General features: G+C 47.6%; 1 protein-coding gene across 5 annotated transcripts in view; it reads right to left on the bottom strand.

Annotated features, from left to right (window-relative positions):
• Positions 1–20,912, bottom strand: part of CBX1 (chromobox 1) — a 157,691-nt gene that overhangs the window by 74,964 nt on the left and 61,815 nt on the right. The gene's annotated exons all lie outside the window — the stretch shown is intronic.

Below are 20,912 nucleotides of genomic sequence, written 5' to 3'. Positions count from 1 at the left end.
TTGGGGAGAATTATATACAAGGAACAATATCCCAACCGGTATTGTTTGCAGACAATTATTGAGGATATGTATACAGTATTATCCAGACAGAAAAAGGAGACTCAGTTTGATTTTCATATGTGCTCAAGGCATCATTTTTATAAGCATTCTGAGAGGTTTAGGACAATTGTAATTAACAGTTAATATCAACACTGCAATTATTAAATAATACGTGACAGCCCAAGGTTGTACAAGGTGCACAAGTGCAAAGGTGAGAGACACTACTGCGACACAAGTGACAGTGAGAGCAGCGTGGACGGCGCAAGGTGTATAGTGAGCAATTATGTACAGTGAATAAAAGCAACAAAGTGGTTTCAAAATAGTTCAAGAAGATTGTTATTAATTTTTTTGCGAAAACCACTGTGTGAGGGGCGCCTAGAATCTCGCTGGAGAGTCGACGGCGTTTCGATCCGTAAGAATGGGGATCATCATCAGGACAAAGGGGGCTGGAGGCAGTGCGTTTAGGCAACAGATTGGTAACAAGGGTTGGTGGGAAATATCCGTGAGTTGAGGGTCTGACGGCGTGCCTCAATGGACGTCCCGTGGCAGAGAAAAGAGTTCGAACTCACAAGGTCGGTACTTCAAGTGCAATGGAGTACGAAATGAGTTAGAGGGTTATCCAGAACCGCGTGGTCCGTGGATAGGTCTGCGCTGATCCCAGCGTGATCGGCGGGAGGGGGGAGGAAAGAACAATCAAGAAATGAGGGGTTATCCAGAGCCTGTGTGGTCCGTGGATGGGTCTGCGCTGATCCCAGCGTGATCGGCGGAAGGAGGGGAGTAAATCTGTCCTCGAGGTAAGAACTGGCGAGTAAAGCGCTGTCCGGGTGTTGCCAGTGATGAGGGGTACATTTCTCCCTGTAAAATTGATATAGTAAAAAAAGTATGGAAACATTCAACCTCAGTATAGCTTCTCTGTAGTTTTATCCCGCCTAACTGAGATCTAAACTTGTATATCTTAGTGTTTCGACAAAAAAACGGAAAAACAGCAAAACTCTATATGGACAAAATAAAATAGCCTTTAAAAAAAAAACGCTGTGTTTCCTAAAGGAAGACCTCGAAGCAAATGTTACAGAAAGAACAACTACACGCAGCATACCTCCTTTAAATTCGGCCCAAAATGTGAAGGCTCATTTGCACAGAAGGACAGCCAAGAGATGTGCAAAATGTACTTATCGCAAGACCATAGTTTGAAGGGGTGCACCGATTACCTTGAATTTCACTCGAAGACCATGTAGACAAGAGGAAAGCAGAGGTGGGCACACCACACCATGCCACAGTTATTTGTAGCACCAGCAGGTATCACAAAAGACATTACTCTGTCAAGCGACGAGGAAAGCTGGAAACTAAGCTGGCTCAAGGGGACGGCTCTGATGCCGAATGAGAGAAGACGTCAAAGACAGTGCTAAATTATATCAACAAAATAAATCGTGGTTAACACCACAGGGGCAGAGTAGGGCCAAGAAGAACCCTAGGACTCAAAGTCCTTAAAGGTTATCCAGACATCCCAAACATCTGCATTTGAGGGAAAGTACAAAGAAACCCTATGGTCAAAACTCTCAGAACCAGCCTAGACTACAAAACGCAATTGTAGATATTGGAAAAAAAGGTTCAAAGCAGGAACAAAAAGTTCTTGAAATCAAAAGAAAGAAATGCACCTCAAGGCAGAAATTGAGGCCCTAATTAAGAAGGAGGGGTTAGATGGCTTCATTAAAGCTTTTCGAATTCATCAAACCACAAAGGGTAAACATCTAGGGAGGAAGTACAAATAGAACTAGAGCCTCCAATGACACAAGAGCTCAAAGAAGAACAAGGGGAGAAGATCTATGAACATGAAGAAACTGGTGAGAGCCAGTTTGAATAGGTGCCATTTCAGGCACTGAAAACTTGAGGAGGGGTGGCAAGATATGGACAGTGACCCCCTGAGGAAGGAGTCAATACTTAATTCATATGGAATAGTTTTAATTGAGAAAGGCACTTCATTCCAGAATTTGGAAGCAAGGAACGTCCTTCTTTTCTCGACCTTTGGAATATTTAGCAGGAGCTTGTTGGAAGACCGGAGCGCTTAGTTTAGGTGATGATAAATAAGAATCCACCAGATAGTGTGAGCGTTTGTTATGAAAAGCTTTATAAATCTACATAAGGCATTTAAAATGGATTCACTTTTGTACAGGAAGCCAATACAACCTCTTCAGATGAGGAGCAATTTAATGCAGACAGGGAATGTCAAGTATTAGCCTGAATGAAGCATTTTGTATGACCTGGAGCCAGCAAACCAGGCGAAGAGGCAAGGCTGGGAATTAGACATTGGCATAATTCAGCCTAGCAGTGATCAATGAGTGGACCAATGTCTTGCGAGAATTGTGTGGGCCATTCTTCAGGATTTTATTTGTCTACAAATTACAAACTGTTCTTTTACATACAGTTCGCCACTCTGATGACACAGGCTTTGAAAGCTTCTAAATCTCATCATTGTTTTTTAAGAAAAACATGAGCTGCTTATCACAATATGACACCATATTATTCCATATGACTCTTGCAAGTGTACCATATATACATTAAATAACGCTAAACTCAAAGACAAGCCCAGGGGAACACAATGTTTCAGATGCCTAGTAGAAGAGAAAGGCCGCCTTGCATCGGTCACATAGAAATGAATAAAGCCAGCACAGTGCTAAACCACAAACTCCTATGTTACCTAATCATTCAATAAGAATGGAATCAGACATGCCAAATGCCGCTGAGAAGTCTACCATGACTAAGGCGGTTCATTAACCTTGATCTAGGTACATCTTGATAAAATCTGACACCTCAAGGATTGCAGATTCAATACTACAGCCTGGTTGAAAGACAGATTTAGTGCTATGGAGCAGTTCATGTGCTTCACTTATCCCTCAAGCCCCCGTCATAAAGACACTACAGTGTGCAACGACTTAGTAAAAGAGAAGCAGACACTTATGTCGTACTATGGGAGGTGGAGTAGGTCCCAGCTCACAACCAAGATGCCAAAGGTGGAGAAAATGTATAAGTACTAATACAAGTATCCCACCTACGTCAAGAGAATGAGACAGCCGTCTCCATTGTAGTCACCACAGCATGAGAATGAACGCTTCAACCGCCATGGGGACTCCACCTTACAAGGAAAGTAAGAAATTGGATAAGGTGGGATGCAAGATGGAAATGTTAGCGTCCATTCAATGGCATATTGCCAAATCGAATACGCTGCTCAATAGGTATGAACATCAGCAGTGAGTAAAGGGGGAGTTGAGGCAGCGCCCCCAGAGCAGTACAAAAAGATAGGGAAGGTGGTGATTCAGGACGGCAAAACCTAAGCCCACACATACCTGAAAAGAGCCTTACAAACAGCAGACACCGCCAGCAGGCAGCTGTGCTCTGACACCACACAAGACATTCAAGTTAGCATAATTAGACGTTATACTAAAGTACGGAATTTGTTTAACACTGTGTCTTGGCCATATTTCTGCTGTTTTATATGTTCAACAATATCTTGAAATAATTACGAACTTAGATCAATGCTAAATTTCTGTTAAAACTTAACCCCTGACATTTTGCGTATATGTTGGAGGTTATCCGTAATTCTGAACAACACTGCTTAATCTGTGCTACGCATTTTCATCCTAAATGTCAGTACCTCCAATTAATCTTGTAGGGATTCAAGATTATGCAGCCTTGGTATTCTGCACCACAACCTTCTTTAGTGCTGGCGGGAGCTTCTGTGCACACATTTGGACCCCAGTACATATAATTTTACAAATTAAGCATTGTGAGGCATCCTACCAGAATAAGGCCAGGTCTGCTTATTTTAAGGTCTTCGGGTCAGGCCAACAAACCTTTTCATGGCATTGTCAAGCAACGTGGACACGTGTTTCAATTAGGTTAGCTTCCTGGAGGAAGAGACACTTATCTTTCTTAGATTAGGCACATACGGTGAGGAAATCTAGGTTACAAACGCTGGGATTTTCAGGGTAAGGATAGCATTATTTCTTTTGTCATTTTAATGTGGAAGACAGCAAAGTATCCGACAAGCCATGCTTGTTGGTTGTGGACACAAGTCCTCTATCCAAAGGAAGAAGTTTGTACTGGGATCCCACAAGAAAAAAATAACTGCATTTTTAATTTCAACACCCTTGAGGGAAAGAAATTCAGACTCATGTAGATCACGCGTATCAGCTCTTGAGTCATGGTCCTGAGGGGAAGAACAAAGTTCTCTTGAGTTCAGAGGTGCTAGCCTTAAAAGGGTGAGAATCATGTGGCAACTATCTCATGGATGAAGGGACACCAGTTTTCCTTGGTGATGGGCTCTTGGTGAAGAGGTTAGGGTTCCTAAGCATGGGCACCACGATCCCTTGGGTTTGGCTTATTGCGGGTGACCACAAGGCACACCCAGTTCAGATCTCCTGCATGTGATACCACATTCCATTAAGCATGCTCTTGGAAGTGGCAAACAGGTTGTCATGGGTTATCGCTCCTCAATGTGACTAATTCTCTGCAGTGTTTAATACGTAAAATGGAGCAATGTGCAGAGGCCTAGAGGTTCTCAGTATTCTGGCTCCGGCACTTCTGAATACCACAAATGTTTCTTTTTCTTTTTTTTCCCCCTCAACAAAACCCCCCTTGCACCCCTTCCCCTGCAACGTTCCCCCCCCACCACCCACAGCAGACCTCCCCCAACATGGTCGCATGAATCCCCAGTCCCTCCCCTCCCCCCTTTAAACCCCCTTACCCTCAACCAACATCAGGGCAAAAGTACAGTGCCAGCCAGGCACTCGCGAGCGGAGGTAGCTCACCGATGCAAATAAAAACCAACAAATAGCCACAAAGATGCCCAGCCACCCCCCTGCATCGTAACCATAGGTGCAGCTTGTCACTTAGCAATTGTCACTTCCAAGATTCACATGACTGTGTTCCACCCTTTATCCAACCCAAATAAGAAAAATATTGTGGCCCTCAGACTTTGCGTCCCAACCACACGTAGCTTTGTCCCTACCCACATCTTCTTCCCGTAGCTTCAGTTTAGTCAGCATGCCTGCCTACCATGCCCTCCGCATCAAAAGGAGCCAGGCCCAACCTCTGGTGCCCCCCTCTTTCCCTCCGCTCCAAACTGGCTTCATCTAGCGGCAACCATACCCCTTGGAGCAGTGCTGGTTTACGCATGCAGGCTATCCCTTAAAGAGCTAGCACCCCCGCCCTACCACTCCCCATAACAGTCTGTACGCTGATATCTACCAGGCTTTACAGCTCAGTCCTGTTTATCCAGCAATGACCCCTCTGTGTCCATGAAGTCTGCTCTGCTCCGGGCTAGATACCCGCTCCTTCGCCCAGTTCTTAATGGCTTTCTGCAAAACGGAAGGGTTAGTGAAAATATGGGATTTCCCTTGTCGATTGACTCGGAGCTTCGCCGGGTACAGCATCGCGTAATCCACTCCCATGCCGCATAGTTGCCTTTTGAGCGGTACAAAGTGTCTGCGTGCTTCCTGGACTCTAGCAGTAAAGTCAGGGTACAGAGCCAACTCCGAGCCTTCGTAATAGAGGGTCTTCTTCTCTCTAGCGGCCCGCAAGGCGGCATCTCGGTCGCAATAGTGGAGTAGTTTCGATATGATTGGGCCCGGCGCCGCGCCCGGCGGCGGTCTAGGACACAGTGCTCTGTGCGCTCTCTCCACTACAAACATGGCCGAGAAGACGTTGTCTCCCAGTAGCCACACCAGCAACTTTTCCATGAACTGCTCCATTTTTCCCGTAGCGGTCGTCTCCGGTAGGCCAACCAAACGCAGATTGCAGCGCCGAGAATGCACCTCAATGTCTTCTGTCTTATCCTGCAACACGCGTATGACCTTTCCCAGCTGTTTGTGGTCGGCATCCAAAGTAGTGTGCGCCTCCTCTACCTCCGTGAGGCGCCTCTCCGACATGTCTAGACGTTTCGCATGTTTATCCAGGCGCTCCCCCATCCTGTCCATCCGATAGGTTAGTGCATCCATTTTCGCGCCCAGAGAGGTGATTCTGCCCTGCAGGGACTTCTCCATGGCTCTCAGCATGCTACAGATATCGGGTTCCTCCTCATCCTGAGATTGCGATGCCCCCCTGGTCCCTCTGTCTGTGGCAGGATCTCGCGATTTCGCCCGCTTTTGTTCGAAGGCCAATTTCGTATGGGTCTTGTCGCCTTTACCCATATTGCCAGGTCGGTCCTGCTGCGGCCTAGTACTCCCCCTTTGCAACCAATGTGGAGGGTGCAAACTCAAAGCTGCAGACACAGGCCACCAATCCTGTATGTGCAAGCTTGGTGCGTGGTGGACCAGCGCAGGAGTGCAGCATGATTGTCCTGACTTTACAACCAGTAGGCCACCCTCACAGGTTCATGTGCGCCGCACTGCTCCCTTCTCCTTGCCAGGCAGGACCTGCCTCGTCCTTCTGCGTGCCAGGTGCTCGGTTTTTCCCCCCTTGTTGCCCGTCTGCTATCCACAGGGGCTTAACCAGGGTCAGATTGGGACAGCAGCGCGCACCTCACTCCTGCCGAGTCTTGAGCGCAGCACCCCTCTCACCGCCTTTCACCGGGTATCAGCATGGTCCGCCATGTTCCAGTGTGTCTGCAGTGTGCTCCGTCTTGCTCCACTCACCTGAGGAAGCCGCTATGGTCCAACGCTCCCACACGCCTCTGCCACTTAACGTCCAAGCGCCCACCGTTCGCGCCTCTCCGCAGCCAGGATTGCACTTCCGACCGCCGCCTTCGAAAATACCACAAATTTCTATTTCTGGTTCCATCTCATGCCTCTTCTACTACCCTACTCTTCCTGCATCTTTATCTCACACTTCAAGGTCCTTTTCTCCATCCTACTTCACTTTGTTACTGTTCCCACGTCTTCCTTTTTGCCCTGCTTTTCTCTCCAAATATTTTTGTCAAACTTTGAAGATTAAAAATATGTCCTACTTCTCAAAAATGAGTGCCAAACATCGGCAACCAATGACACTTCTGATTTATCTTCATGAAGTGATTAAGTGTGCATAAGTTCTTTGGGTCTTACCTCCTGGATAGGGATTCTGATCTCTCTCCAGTTAGGTCCCTAGCTCGCGAGTTAAATACTTTATATTGAGATGGTTCATGGGGAAGGGACATTCAACCTCCCTTGTGTCTACTTAAACACACAGGTATATTAGGCTCAAAGGTAAAGGAACCAGTTCCTCTTATGATAGCTACCAGTGGTGAGAGTCCAGCGGCCTCCTTAGGTGAAGATATTGATGGCTGATACACCGCCTTACCCTACGAAAGGCTCCTGGATCAAGCAAAGCACCTCCCATTAGCTTGATCCATCAGGTGAGAGGATCTCAGCCTCCTGGAAGAGAGGCTTAGTGTTGTGGTTACTAGTCTCTCTTAGGTTGGCCTCTTGGGGATAAGAATGTATGCCTCCTTGGCCAGATTCCTGAGACAAGAAGCAGCACTATAATTTAGATAAGGCTTTGGGAACAAACCTACTGCTGTATCTGCAGATCAGACTTTATGGGACTGGAACATAAGCCATACTTAGTACTGAAGCTAGATCTATATCACAAGCCTGCCACATTCTAGAAACACAAAGCATGGATCCTTCTCAGGTTAGGCTCTGGTGAATGGTGACCAGTCCGTTTGGGAATAGGTGCTGCAGTACCCCAGGGAAACGGGACCAGTCAGGACAGTACCTGTGGCCATGGATACCAATCTAATACAGAAAGCAGTCTGGCTTGGGGAAAGGACACTAACCTATATAGGACAGGCTTCCATTTGGGAACCAGCTTCACCTTTGGTTATTGTCAATGTGCTTTGACTCCATCATTGTTAGTCAAGGCTCTTAGAACAGGGAAAGCAACTTCCCTCATGCCAAATTTATGGGAACCAACTGCAGACCAGACAGTGAAAAGATTTAATCTGAGGAAAAGGGTGTGTTTCTTTACATTGTGTGTTCAGGGATGTGGAATTCCTATACCCCGACGCCCAGGACATATTGTTTAGGGTCAAGGGCAACAAGTTTTAATGTGTATTTCGTCCTTGGGACAAGAAGGCCCAACCCCCTGCAGCACAAACCCTTTGGCTGCAAGTTTGCAGTATCACATTAAGGATCAGGGAAGGGCACTGTCTGCAAGTTAAGTTAATATTTGTGTGCATATGTTAATGCTATTCAAACTCGTGTTTGTGGTTCATTAATTGAAAGCCTTTATTATTAAGGTGAGCACTGTAAGTAAATGTAAGTTCTGACTGCACTAGTGACAGTGGTTCCAGTATAAAAATGTGTACACTCTGTTTCAAATTTTAGCAATATGAGGCTATGCATAATGCCCTCAGAATGCTTTCTAATTAGATGCAAATATTTGCAGAAGCTTGAAAGCAAGATTAATGATTCTTTGCTTTCAATATAAAGTGTTACTAAAAAAATGAAAGTAGGAATTTGTTTTTGCTAAACTACTGTAAAATTTCAGGTACTGTTTCTTTGCAGCATCATTTAGAAAAATGTGTTGATACATGCTAGAATTTCCCAAAAATATTAATATTGAGAAATCAGTGTAACCAGTTTCAATAAGATTATGAGAACTATACAAATAAACAAGCATTGGCAAAGCCAGTAAATCTGAAACGGGCTGTCAGCTTTTTAGTTTTGGCAATGCGTGACTTGTTTTGGCAATAGTTACTGGCACTGAACAAAACTAGGAGAAGAGATTAGAGAATTTTAATAAACACAAAAGGTAATGGTTAACGCCAGACCAAATTTGGGGTCCAACTATTAAAGAAAGTCGAAAAAGTGCACCCTTGGTATATGTCCTTGCATTAAGTGCGGCTATATGGATTTCGTGATATGAGCCCTGGCATAATCTGAGAGGCTATACAAGAGCTCTTATATAATGAGATTGCTGCCATACTTTGTCGTCACACTGCATGGCACCCAAGAGTCAAGTGGATTTTGTTACAGAACAAGTAGATTTATGAAGCAACCTGCCCCATGGACAAGTAGATATTTTAGTAAATTCCACACCCCTGTGGGTTTCAGGGAAATTGATCAGGAGTGATTCAAGTTTGCCTGAAATTTAAACTAAAGCCTTTGAAATAAAAATAGGATACAGTATTCAGAATTGCAGAAGAGTGCTTCGCATGTGGATCCACACTCGCATGTTGCAACAAACATTGGAAAAGCCAATAGGTTTCGCCTATGCAACAGCTACTTTTTTTGCCAATATGTTTTAGCCATGTTGTCCACCAGTGTAGCTGCTGTTCAGCACTGCTAAAGGTTAGTGGGGTAAAGGAGAGCGGAGGGTCGTAAAGTGGAATAGAGTGCTATGTAGTGGCATAGAGAGGATTAGTGTACAGTATGCTGGAGGGAGTGTTGTGGAGTGGTAGGACGTAGAGTGTTGTAAAGTGGAGCGGCATAGAGGATCATGGAATGGTGTAGGGCAGAGTGGAGTGGCATTGAGGGTGTCCAGAGAGTGGAGTAGAGTGTTGAAGAGTAAAGTGACATAGCCGAGTAGATTGTCAGAGTGAAGTAGTGTAGCAGAGTGGAATGGCATAGAGTGAAGTACAGTATTGTAGAGTCAAGTGGCACAGAGCGTCAGTGGAGTGGCATAGAGTGGATTAAATGTGGCTTGGAGTGGTGCAGAGTGGAGTAGTGTCGTAGAGTGGCATAGAGTGGAACAGAGTAGAGTTTAATTGCATAGAGCGTCAGAGTAGAATGACGTGTAGCGTTGTAGAGCGGACTAGCATGAAGAGGCGAAAAGTAAAGTGGTGCAGAGTGGATTGGCATAAAGTGCATTGGTTTTGAGTAAAGTGGTGTAGAGACCATTGGCCTAGAGTGCAGTGATGTAGAGTGGTGCTCAGTAGACTGCAGTAGCGTAGAGTGGCGCAGACTGGAATAGAGTGGCGCAGACTGGAATAGAGTGCGGTAGAGTGCACTTGTGCTGATTGCAGTGGCGTGGTGTAGATTGTTTCAGAGTAGAGTGAAATGGCGAAGAGTGGAGTGGTGCAGGGTAGAGTGGAGTGGTGCAAGGTAGAGTGCAGAGGTGTAAAGTAAAGTGGGGTAGAGCGCAGAGGCATAGAGGAGAGTGGTGTAAAGTACAGTGGGGTGGACTGCAATGGTGAGGAATAGATTAGAGTGGAGTGATGCAGAGTAGAGTGGCACAAACTAGTGGAGTAGAGTGCACTGGCATAGAGTGCACTAAAGTGGCATAGAATTGAGTGGTGTAGATTAGAGTGCAGTGTGTGCATAGCAGAGTGGGGTAGAGTGAACTAGCAGAGTAGAGTGGTGCAGAGTAGGGAGGCGCAGAGTGCAGTATCACAGAGTGCAGTGGTGTACAACAGAGTGCAGTGGTGTACAACAGAGTGCAGTGGCGTAGAGTAGAGTGGTGCAGAGTAGAGTGGTGCAAAGTAGAGTGGTGCAAAGTAGAGTGGCACGGAAAAGTGGCATAGAGTGCAGTGTTGCAGAGTAGTGTTGTAGAGTGAAGTGGTGTAGAGTAGAGTGGCATAGAGTGAAGTGGTGTAGAGTGAAGTAGAGTGGTGCAGAGAAGCATGAGGTGGCATTGAGTGCAGCAGCACAGAGTGCAGTGGTGCAGAGTAGAGTGGCACAGAATGCAGTGCTGCAGAGTAGTGTTGCACAGTGAAGTGGAGTACAGTGGCGGAGAGTGCTTTGGTGTAGAGTGCAGTAGAGTACAGTGGGTGCATAGTAGAGTGGGGGAGAATGCACTGGCATAGAGTAGAGTGGAGCAGAGTAGGAAGGTGTAGGGTGCATGGCAGTGTGTAGTGGCGTAGAGTGCAAAGGTGTAGAGTGCAGTCACGCAGAGAAGTGTCAGAGTGAAGTAATGAAGAGTAGAGTGACGTAGAGTGCTTTGGTGTTGAGTGCAGTGGTGTAGAGTGCACAGTAGACTGGCGTAGAGTGTATTGGTTTTGACTAAAGTGGGGTAGAGTGCATTTGTGTAGAATGCTGAGACACAGAATAGAGGGGGTGAAGTGGCGCAGGGTAAATTGCAGTGGCGAAGACTGGAATTTGTGCAGAGTGGAATGAAGGGATTAGAGGGCAATGGCATAGTTTATGTCAGAATAGAGTGAAATGGTGTAGAGTGCCGTGGCATAAAGTGTCGTAGAGTGCAGTGGCATAAAGTGTCGTAGAGTGCAGTGGCATAGTGTGTCGTACAGTGCAGTGGTGCAGAGTAGATTAGAGTGGCTTAGAGCGGCGGACTAGCAAAGAGTTCAGTGGTACATGGTTGAGTAGTGAGGGGTAGAGTGCATTGTCAGAGTAGAATGGTGTAGAGTAGAGGCGTGGAGTGGTGCAGAGAACAGTGCAGTGACACAGTGTTAAGTGGAGTGCTGCAGAGTATAGTGTTGGGTAATGTGCAGCGGTGCAAAGTAAAGTGGAGTGTGCATGGTGTGTTGGCGCACCGCCATTACAGACAACACAATTAACTGAAATGATCATTAATTTGCACAGACATACAGTTTTACAGATACAAGTATACAGTACACAAATGATGTGTGGAATTGTCAACACCTAGTGTATTGATTCGTTTTGATCAACTTGAAATATTTGTTTCCACCACACTTCAGAATTACCCAAAAAAGTGCTTTATTTGGGCTTCTATTGTTTTGTGCTTGAAAACAAAATAACAACATTGTACAGCACACCCAGATAGCCAGCATGAATGCCACATAAATTCTCTACTTTGAAAGAAAAGTGCACATCAAGTTCCCTTAAAGAGAGAGGCTGACATTTGACCTCGGTCTTTGAATGCAAGCAATTGTGACAAAATAGGAACTAGATTTAAAGGCCTGTTTACAGAAATTCAGAACTGGTGGAAGAATGCAGCAAATGGGATTTTGGCAAGGGAAGGGGCGGGACGAACTAAGCTGTACAGCTGAAAACAAATAAAGCCAGCAAACAGAAAGCAAGCAAACCTGACTTACTAACCACAAAGCCAATTGTACGCAATGGGTAGAATGCGTTCCCAGGGATGCTTTTCGAATGTTCCAAGATGTCGTTAGCAAACCAAACAGCTGTGCTGTCTGATAGACTAAGACGTAAAAAGGTACTTGCTTGTTAAATAGTACTTTAGCATGGGCATCCTACTCCCATTCACAAGCCTAGATTAAATTACCTCGGGGGGGGGGGGGCCGTAGGGGCCACTAACAGAATCTTCCAAAATGGCTTTCTCAGTCCACCAATATAAAGGCACCTTCACAGTAAGGGAAATGGATACAAGATATTCCACAGCACTGAGACTGGATGCCACTGGCGGTATATATAAGGTGGGGAATTGGGAGCAGGATATTTATGGTTATAGTTTCTATCCCAATGGGAAATAACTTTTCTCACCTTTTAAAACCTGCAATTGGACGGGAAGCCATGTGCAAAGGATTGCTAACTCTTTTGAGCAGATTTGCTTTCAAGTTTTAGGGAGGTTATCCTTACATGTTTTTAGAGACAGTGATTTAGAAACAATGGAGACCATCTTCCAAACGATAAACATGAACAATGCCTGCTGAAAACACATGGAGTCTCAACACTCAATCGGCACATGTGGAAATGAAAGGCAATACATACAGATTTGGATGGATGCTATGATCTTTTTGCAAGCTTTTACCACTGTACCATTGGCAGACACATTATAAACCGTACATTAAACTAAAGTGTTGATCTCCCATTGTGAATGACTACTTGGTAGGAAAGCTTAGTGTTTCAAAGGGGAAGGCTCTTCCTTCAACTATTTTTCTTATTAAGGATTAGACTGAGGAACACAACCAGAGTGTCAGTCGAGCCCTCCTGGTGCTTTTCTGCAACAGAAATACGTGGATGAGTAACTTTCTAATGGCTATTTTTAGGTCTCAGCTATAACGCGCTGAAAGCGCGTTCTCGCCAGAGAACTATTGTCGGCGTCTGAGTAAAACAAGACCTGGCCACGCGCAGCGTTTCCCCATAGGATAACGTTGTGCGCGCGGCCAGGTCTTGTCTTCACAGCTTCTAATGCAGGCCGGATCGCGACGCGCGCCTGGTGGAATGTAGGGGCAGTCTGCATACCAGCGCACGGCGCTGCTAAAGAGGAGACTGAGTGCGGGAGAGGCGGAGGCTGGCAAACTCGCGTGTCCGTCATTCTCTTCCTCAGCCTTTAAGGCTCCGGCATTGTGAGTACATCTGTACTTGGAAAGTTTGCTGTCCAGAATGCTCCATGGTTAGCGGGATTTGCAGGGCTTGAAAAGTCAGCATTTTCTTCAGGTGGCGCCATTTCTGCAGGGCGGTCCAATTTCGTTTTTCCCCTGCTTTGTGCGAGAGAATCAGGCACAGGCAATCATTTTTTTTACCTGCTTCGATATTTTTTAATATGAACTTTATTTTATCGGGGAAGAAATAACACTGCAACCGAAGTGGCTGGAGGTACAAGGGCGCATTGTGGAGCCGCTCGAGGTATAACAAGAGACTCGAGTTTCATTCTGCGCTGATCAAAGCCAGGCAGCCGTGAGCTGCGAGTCAGGTGATCGGGACAGTGTGGGGCAGCTCTCTCTGTCCGTTAGCGGAAGGTGCTCCGGGGCTTTTATATCGGGCCTGTAAATATTTGTATAGCGGCGAGCGGGAATGGCCTTTCTCCTAAGTGCAGCTTGTAAAGGCGAGCGCCTTACAGTCGAATACCCCGTAACACGCCTGTGCTAAGCCACTTGCAGGCGGTGTTTGGAAAGAAAATAAGCAGATACTCACTGCCCCCCCCTCCCCGCCCAGTACAAACACGCTTCTGAGTAGTGCTGCTATCCGGCTGTTAAGTACTGGTGCTTACACTGAAAGGCTATTGTAGCAACAGAGGAGGGTTGTCAGTGCTCGTGTATTACCAGTATCACAACCAAGCCAGAGGCGGCAGACACTTCACCTATAACACGTATTCATCCCTGCCGAGAAGTGCTGGTGCGCGTATATTACCAGTATTCACCACAGCCTAGAAGTGCCCATGCTCACATATTACCAGTTTTCACTTTAGCCCAGAGGTGCTTGTATGTTACCAGTATAAACTCTAGCCCAGAGGTGCTTGTATGTTACCAGTATACACTCTAGCCTAGAAGTGCTCGCATATTACCAGTATTCACACCAGCCTAGAAGTGCTTGTGCTTCCATGTTACCAGTATTCACACCAGCCTAGAAGTGCTTGTGCACCAGAAGTAATAGTTTTACAAAAGGTTACGCATTATGCAGCATAATTTGCCTTTTTCTTGCCGTATAATTTACTCAACCCAACCACATAATTTAGCCCTGTGCTGCTGCATAATTCTAGTGTCCCTGATGGTAGACAGGTCTGGTTCTCAGGGAGTTAGCTATTACTAGTGCAGCAGGTGAAACAGCACAGGGTCGAGTCGTGCAAGGTACCCACTGCACTGCGGTGTACCTATAATTTACTACCTAAGCGGGCCTCGGGGAAGCCATTTTCTTGCCTGCATTAGTCCCCATGGCACCCTTACCATCCAGCGGGTGACCGAAAGTAGGACAGTTCCAAGCAAATTCTAAGCGAGTAGTGTTTGCTTCCGAAATCACTGACGCTTTCTTCTCTATGGTGCCCATGGCACCTGGGAGAACAAAGTCCTGTGTCATTGACCGCATCCAAGAGTCAAGGGTGTATCTTTTTAAGTGAGATTTGTGGGACTTGAGTCTAACACTTCCCAACAACTACTGCTGTGTACCCGAAAAAGGGAGAGTGGCGAGTGGTATGACCATGGTAAAAGAGGATAGCGCCTCGAGTTTGCTGACTCCAGTTCCAATGAGATGAGGTTGGTATTAGCGACAATGATCTGTGTATAACAAGCATTTACAATGCAACGGTTTCGCCTTCGGAAAAGTTTGAGCCATTGGCATTCTAAATGGCAAACTTTTTATTTATGTGTTGGTTTTGAAAACAGATAAATAAATGGCATTCTCATTTACAATGCCAATACACACACCCACACAAGAGCCCCCCACACACACACACACACAAGAGCCCCCCACACACACCACACAAGAGCCCCCCCCACACACACACAAGAGCCCCCCCCACACACCACACAAGAGCCCCCCACACACACCACACAAGAGCCCCCCACACACACCACACAAGAGCCCCCCACACACACTAGATGTTCTGCCTGCGGCGGCGTGTGCTGCCATCTAGATCAAGGGTCTCCAAACCGGTTCTAGAGGGCTGGATCCATGCCAGATTTTTTAAATTACTACATGTATCTCAATGGGGATATCCAAAAAATCTGGCATGGATCCTACCCTCCAGGACCGGTTTGGAGACCCCTGATCTCGATGTTCTACCTGCGGCAGCGTGTGCTGCCATCCAGAAGTTCTGCCTGGGGCGGCGTGTGCTGCCATCCAGTAGTTCTGCCTGTGGTGGAGTGTGCTGTCATCCAGAAGTTCTGCCTGTGGTGGAGTGTGCTGCCATCCAGTAGTTCTGCCTGTGGTGGAGTGTGCTGCCATCCAGAAGTTCTGCCTGTGGTGGAGTGTGCTGCCATCCAGTAGTTCTGCCTGTGGTGGAGTGTGCTGCCATCCAGTAGTTCTGCCTGTGGCGGTGTGTGCTGCCATCCAGTAGTTCTGCCTGCGGCGGTGTGTGCTGCCATCCAGAAGTTCTGCCTGCGGTGGCGTGTGCTGCTATCTAGATGTTCTGCCTGCGGCGGCGTGTGCTGCCATCCAGAAGTTCTGCCTGCGGTGGAGTCTGCTGCCATCCAGAAGTTCTGCCTCCAGTCAGTGCTTCTCGCAGCAGCGGGAATGACGTGAGATTCATTGTGTAGTCCCCCACCGGCAGCTGGAAGCAGGCTACTTAACCTGCACTGTAGCGAGACTGATCGTAAACAGTGACTTGTTAAATAACTGAGCGCTATGAACTTCACTCCCAGGAAATCTACACCTAAGCCTTGATGTTTGTCTAAGAGAGACTCTAACCCCAAGGGGAGAGCTGCCAAGACATACAAATGGAGGGGGTCGTAGGAAATACCCAGGAGAGGAAGTGGGATGGGGCAGGACACAATGCACAGGAGCCAGTACATGTTTTGTAAAAGTTACCTTTTCTGTGGCGTATATTGTTTGTTTGTAAATGAAAGTACTTTTCATGACTAAAGTAAAGCGCTGGGTTGGACAATTGTGTTACCCCTGAGAGTCAGGTGCTGAAGGGGTCGTTACTGGCCCAGTTTGCAGATCCATAGTAGAAAGGACCCTAGGACATCCGAGGGAAACCTCTCCCAGCCTTCACCGCTGAGAACCAGTGGCCCCTGTGGCCCTATGACTGGTGTCTGACATACTGCATCAACTCGTGCCCTGAGGAGCGGTGGTCCCCGCTGCATCTTTTCTGTGCTTAGCCTTCTTCATCCCAGTCCAGCTGCTGGAACCGGCCCCGTGCGCTTTGCAGCTCCTCGAGCAGTGCTTCTGGCTCGACCCTGGCATGGCGAGTTTGAGAGCTCATGAGCATTGGTTTACGAATGGGAAGTGTGCAGAGTCGGAGTCCGTGCTCCTGGGATCTTCCAGCACCAGTGAGTGCGTACCCCGTGAAAGCCGCGGCTTCAGAAACACGAGGCTCGGCAGGTAAACCCAGCGATCCGCCCTGGCTCAGCACCTTGAACGAGTCGCAGTGGGCTGAGATGTGTACGGTGCTCTCTTACCTACCACTGACTGCTTCCAGAGCGCCGTTGGTTGTCATTGCCCATGCCCCACTCCTTGTTACACCGTTTATAGCGCGTATTTAAAATGCTGGGCCCTATTGCTGGGTAGAGGAAGCAGGACATTCTGCTTGCCTCGGTTCGTCGCCATTCCCGGAAAGAAATTCCTTTTGTGCGTTTCTGTGAGCCCTTCTGTTTAGGCCATACAGCACTGGCCTGTGTGTGTTTACTCTTTTCCCTGCGAGTGTTAGAGCCAGCCAGGCTCTGTGTGTTCTCGGGCGTTGCACATACCTGCCCCGACTCCTTGTGATGATCTGTGTGCGTCGGTGTGTTCGTGCGGGGCAGTGTGCTGCTGCGCCCTGCCCTCGCTGGCAGCGGCCTCTCCGGGAACTCGAACACCCCCGCCCCCCCCCCCGTCTCCGCCGCCGTCTAGCAGTGCCGGGGCTCAGCTGGCAGCGCCCACGCGGTTGTGAATGAGATTTGTACCAGCAATAAAGCGCCAAGAGGCGGCTGATGAAACTCGTGTTCAGTGCCCCCCCGCGGCCCTGCGCGCCTTTCCTCTGCCTGGTGATAGCCGGGTCAGGGGCCCGCCGGTTCGGAAGTAGGCCACGCTGCCCGCTGTGACTGTAGCGCTTGCTGGCGCGGCGAGGCGCTGCCGAGTGCGCAGTACAAGTCCCTCCTGCATGCCGGGCGGACACAGAGCTAAGCAGGTTAGCGCAGTGTACACTTGCTCCACCGCAGCTCTGGGTCCGGGTTGTATGTGCACTCTCTCCGTCTGTCCCCAGGGGAGTTGTCTGTCTGTGTACAACTTTTCAGAGTTTATCGTAATCGTTGTACGGATACGATCTGTCTCACCCTTCTGTCCCATTTCAGCATGTTTTTAGCTCGTGTCTGCAGATGGGTTTATCTGTCCAAGACCTGCTGTGGACCGTACCCATTATTTACAGGGGGCCTGGGTGAGCCTGTTGCTTCTATCCCCTGGATTTCTTGTCACTCTTGCTTGGATCTCGATCAATGACTTTCTGTTGGTATTAAATGTCGGATCATGCATACATCGTTTCATGCAGCAGGCTGCTGGTAATCATGCATACTACATTCAGAGGTGTTCGCAAAAAAACTATTTCCTTCATCCCTGTTCCCTGCATCAGCCTCCGCAGCAACTCCATAGAAGCGACCAGAGTAACAGATACACATCACCACTTAGTCTCGAGGGTACCACCCTTCATCAGCTGAAGATGTTTGCACCCATGTAGGAAGCAGGGAGGGTCAGTATCATCAGGTGCAACACGAGCTTCTAGTCGGGCGAACATGGTGTATCGAAGTCCGCCTTGTCTACCGTTCAGTAGCGTGGAAGTGAGATGAAGGCTACTTCGTAAAATGTGTGTAATTAAAAATCAAGAGGTATTTTATGATTAAGCAAGACCAACACTGCTAACATTGAACCAGTCACAGCAGAGTTGTAGCATTTCAAAGTACCAGCTCGTTCCATGGTAGCTCCTCCATTATGCATGGACAGTCAGTGACCTTCCTGTGCAGTGCTCAACAGTGGTCATTGGAGGCACTCACGGCGCTCCCTCGGCGAGGTCGGGTCGGTCTTCCCCGGCTTCGTCACTCCCACGCAGCTTGCTACCAAGCAGGGCGCCGAGGACCAATCCGGTCGCGGCGTTCACGCCAAGCCTCCACACACGCCCGGGAGTCAGCCATTGACAGCGCGGCTCCCAGGGACCTGCCCCTGGATGATGCTGAGCCGGCAGCCAATCAGTGCGCGGCCTCGGCGATGACGCGGCGGCGCTGGGCCAATCCCAGCGCGGCGTTACTGGAGGGGCTCGTCTTGCTGGGCCAATAGGAGCGCGGCGGCTTCGATCTTTGCTGCTGCAGCTCCTGGTCACGAACGGCCGCTTTGGAGGGTGTTTCTGGCCCCGGGCCGCGACGGTGATTTGGCGGCAATAGATTTTCGGGGCCCCAGGTCGCGGTTAGACCGTTTCTAACCAGCAGATCAACAGGGGGGATCCTGGGCGCAGGGAAACACCGCGGGCCTCGTTTCACCCCTGAATCTGTGCCAGCAGCAAGCACGGCCCGGCCGGACCAGACACGGGGGCGTTCCCGGCGTCGCGTGACGTCGGCAAAAGCCAAAGAATCTCGGGAACGCCCCCGTGTCTGGTCCGGCTTTGACGGACGCCTCTCTGTTCCAATGGCTAGCCTCCATTTATGGAGCTAGCCAATGAAGCAGAGAGGCGTCTTCAAGTCACCCATACTAGAAACTACAGATTTCGCTGGAGGAGGAGCCTAACGGCTCCGCCCCCCAGCGAAACCTAAAAAGCAGGTTACATGTTCCACTGCCCTAAGAAAACTTGATGGGTTAATCCAGCTGATGGACAAATCTGTATTTCTTTCTCTCCCAAAGTTTTTTATTTGCAATTTTGGTTGATACTATGTATCCCATGTCACGTGATCTCTAAAGAGCACCAAAGCATGTTGCAGAGAACATTCAGGGAAAACCCCACAGTACAAATAGGTGCTTCAGGCAATATACTATAATACCGATTGCCTGCGCCTCACTGCATTGGCGTTTTTCATGCAAAAATTGATTTACTCTGCTACTTGTGTCACAAGATCTCTTGCACAAACCTTTAGTAAATGTGGGCCTAGCTGTATCTATAGAAGTATTTATTGACCCGTACCTGTCATGAGCAATGATAATCGCTCTAACTTCAACAATGCCAAGACCATTGCATTGTAAATGCTTGTTTAAGTCTCTGGTTGTAGAAGAACAAGAGAAAATGGAGCATTTTTGCACTAGAAGTGGAATGTTCAGTCAAAGCGGTTATCAAGTACTAACATTTTCACTATCCACTTTGTAGGCAATTTTCTCCATTCCAGAAATCTCTGCAGCCTAGTGAGAACATGTGAGTTACGTAGGGGTGGTAAATGGATATAGTCAAGAGGTTTGTGGTGGGTCCTACAATGCCTTTGCTATATGTGAATATGCCTTAACTGCTGTCACATCTTAGGATACGGTTGCCTTGCTGGTGCGGTGAAAATGAGGGCTTACATCTAGAGTTACTGAAGTTTCCGGATTAAATACACCTCCAACACTAGTGAAATACAAATGTTTTCTCTAATGCAAACTGATTCCAGTTACCCATCTTCTCATCAGTCTAAGCCGAAAAGAGGGAAGCACATAAAAAGGAGGTAACTGTGTTACCGTATAACTCACTTTCAGATGCAAACCCATTCAGACTTTGCAGATGTCCTAATAGTAATGTGCTACAAGTCCTATGCTGACCAGATCATGCATGTCTCCTCTACTGCAGGAATCGATGCATGCTCTACCATTCTCCACACCAAGAAGTGCTTTTAGCTTGGCCGGTTGAGGCTTATTCTCCCATTGAGAAGAACCAACTGAATATCAATGACCAAATCACAAACTCTGGTCTAGGTACACTCAAAGCTCAAAGAATGGCTACGAGAAGACAGTGTAACAACCCACAGTTAAGCTGTTCCCCAGGTTACCAAAATAATAAGCACAAATGGAACCAGCAAGAACATGGCACCAGAGTAAAAAGAGATCTAAGGAACTACCAGCTTCCCAGAGCGCTAAGGCAAAGACTATGAATCCATATTAACCAGGTGCTTATCTTGTTATACCGTCTCTTGGCCATTGCTGTTCATCTACCCTCCTCCCTCTTGCCATTCGGCCTTCAAGGAAGCCTTTTTGTGACTCCACTGCCCTCTACTAAACCAAACCAACCGATGCATCTTTGGCAACTTCAACATACGGACTGGTAAAACAGTTTTATCATGTGCTAGATTGCAACAAGTTGACTCACTTCTTCCAAATACATTCAAGTTGTATTGCTTACCCACCCAGGGCTACCATCCCTTTAACGTAAAGTCACTGCCATATTATCAGTTTCCAGCTCGGCAACGTAACTAACCCTCTGGAATACGGATAGTAGAAAATTGTAAGTTACAGGTAAAACGGAGGGAACCCTCCACTCAGGCTGTGCAACTATGACTTTTAGATTGCCTGCAAATGTCTCGATTACATCAGTGCAGATGTTTAATGTCTGCCAAACTTCCTATGTTGACATTCTGATAGCACTTAAAACCTCCCCTTTCCCAGAAAACCAATACAAGACAGGTCACTAACGAACTAAAGGCATTATGGCTGAAAACGGTGCACTTGCCAGACTTTGGAAGAAACAATATAACAATAACGCAAGCTCGGCTTCAAACTAGTGCCGAT

This window comes from Lissotriton vulgaris, chromosome 5 (genome assembly GCF_964263255.1).
Source record: "Lissotriton vulgaris chromosome 5, aLisVul1.2, whole genome shotgun sequence".
Taxonomy (NCBI): Eukaryota; Metazoa; Chordata; class Amphibia; order Caudata; family Salamandridae; genus Lissotriton; species Lissotriton vulgaris.
The sequence above is the reverse complement of the archived record's forward strand: the minus strand, read 5'-3'. Positions and strand labels throughout refer to the sequence as shown.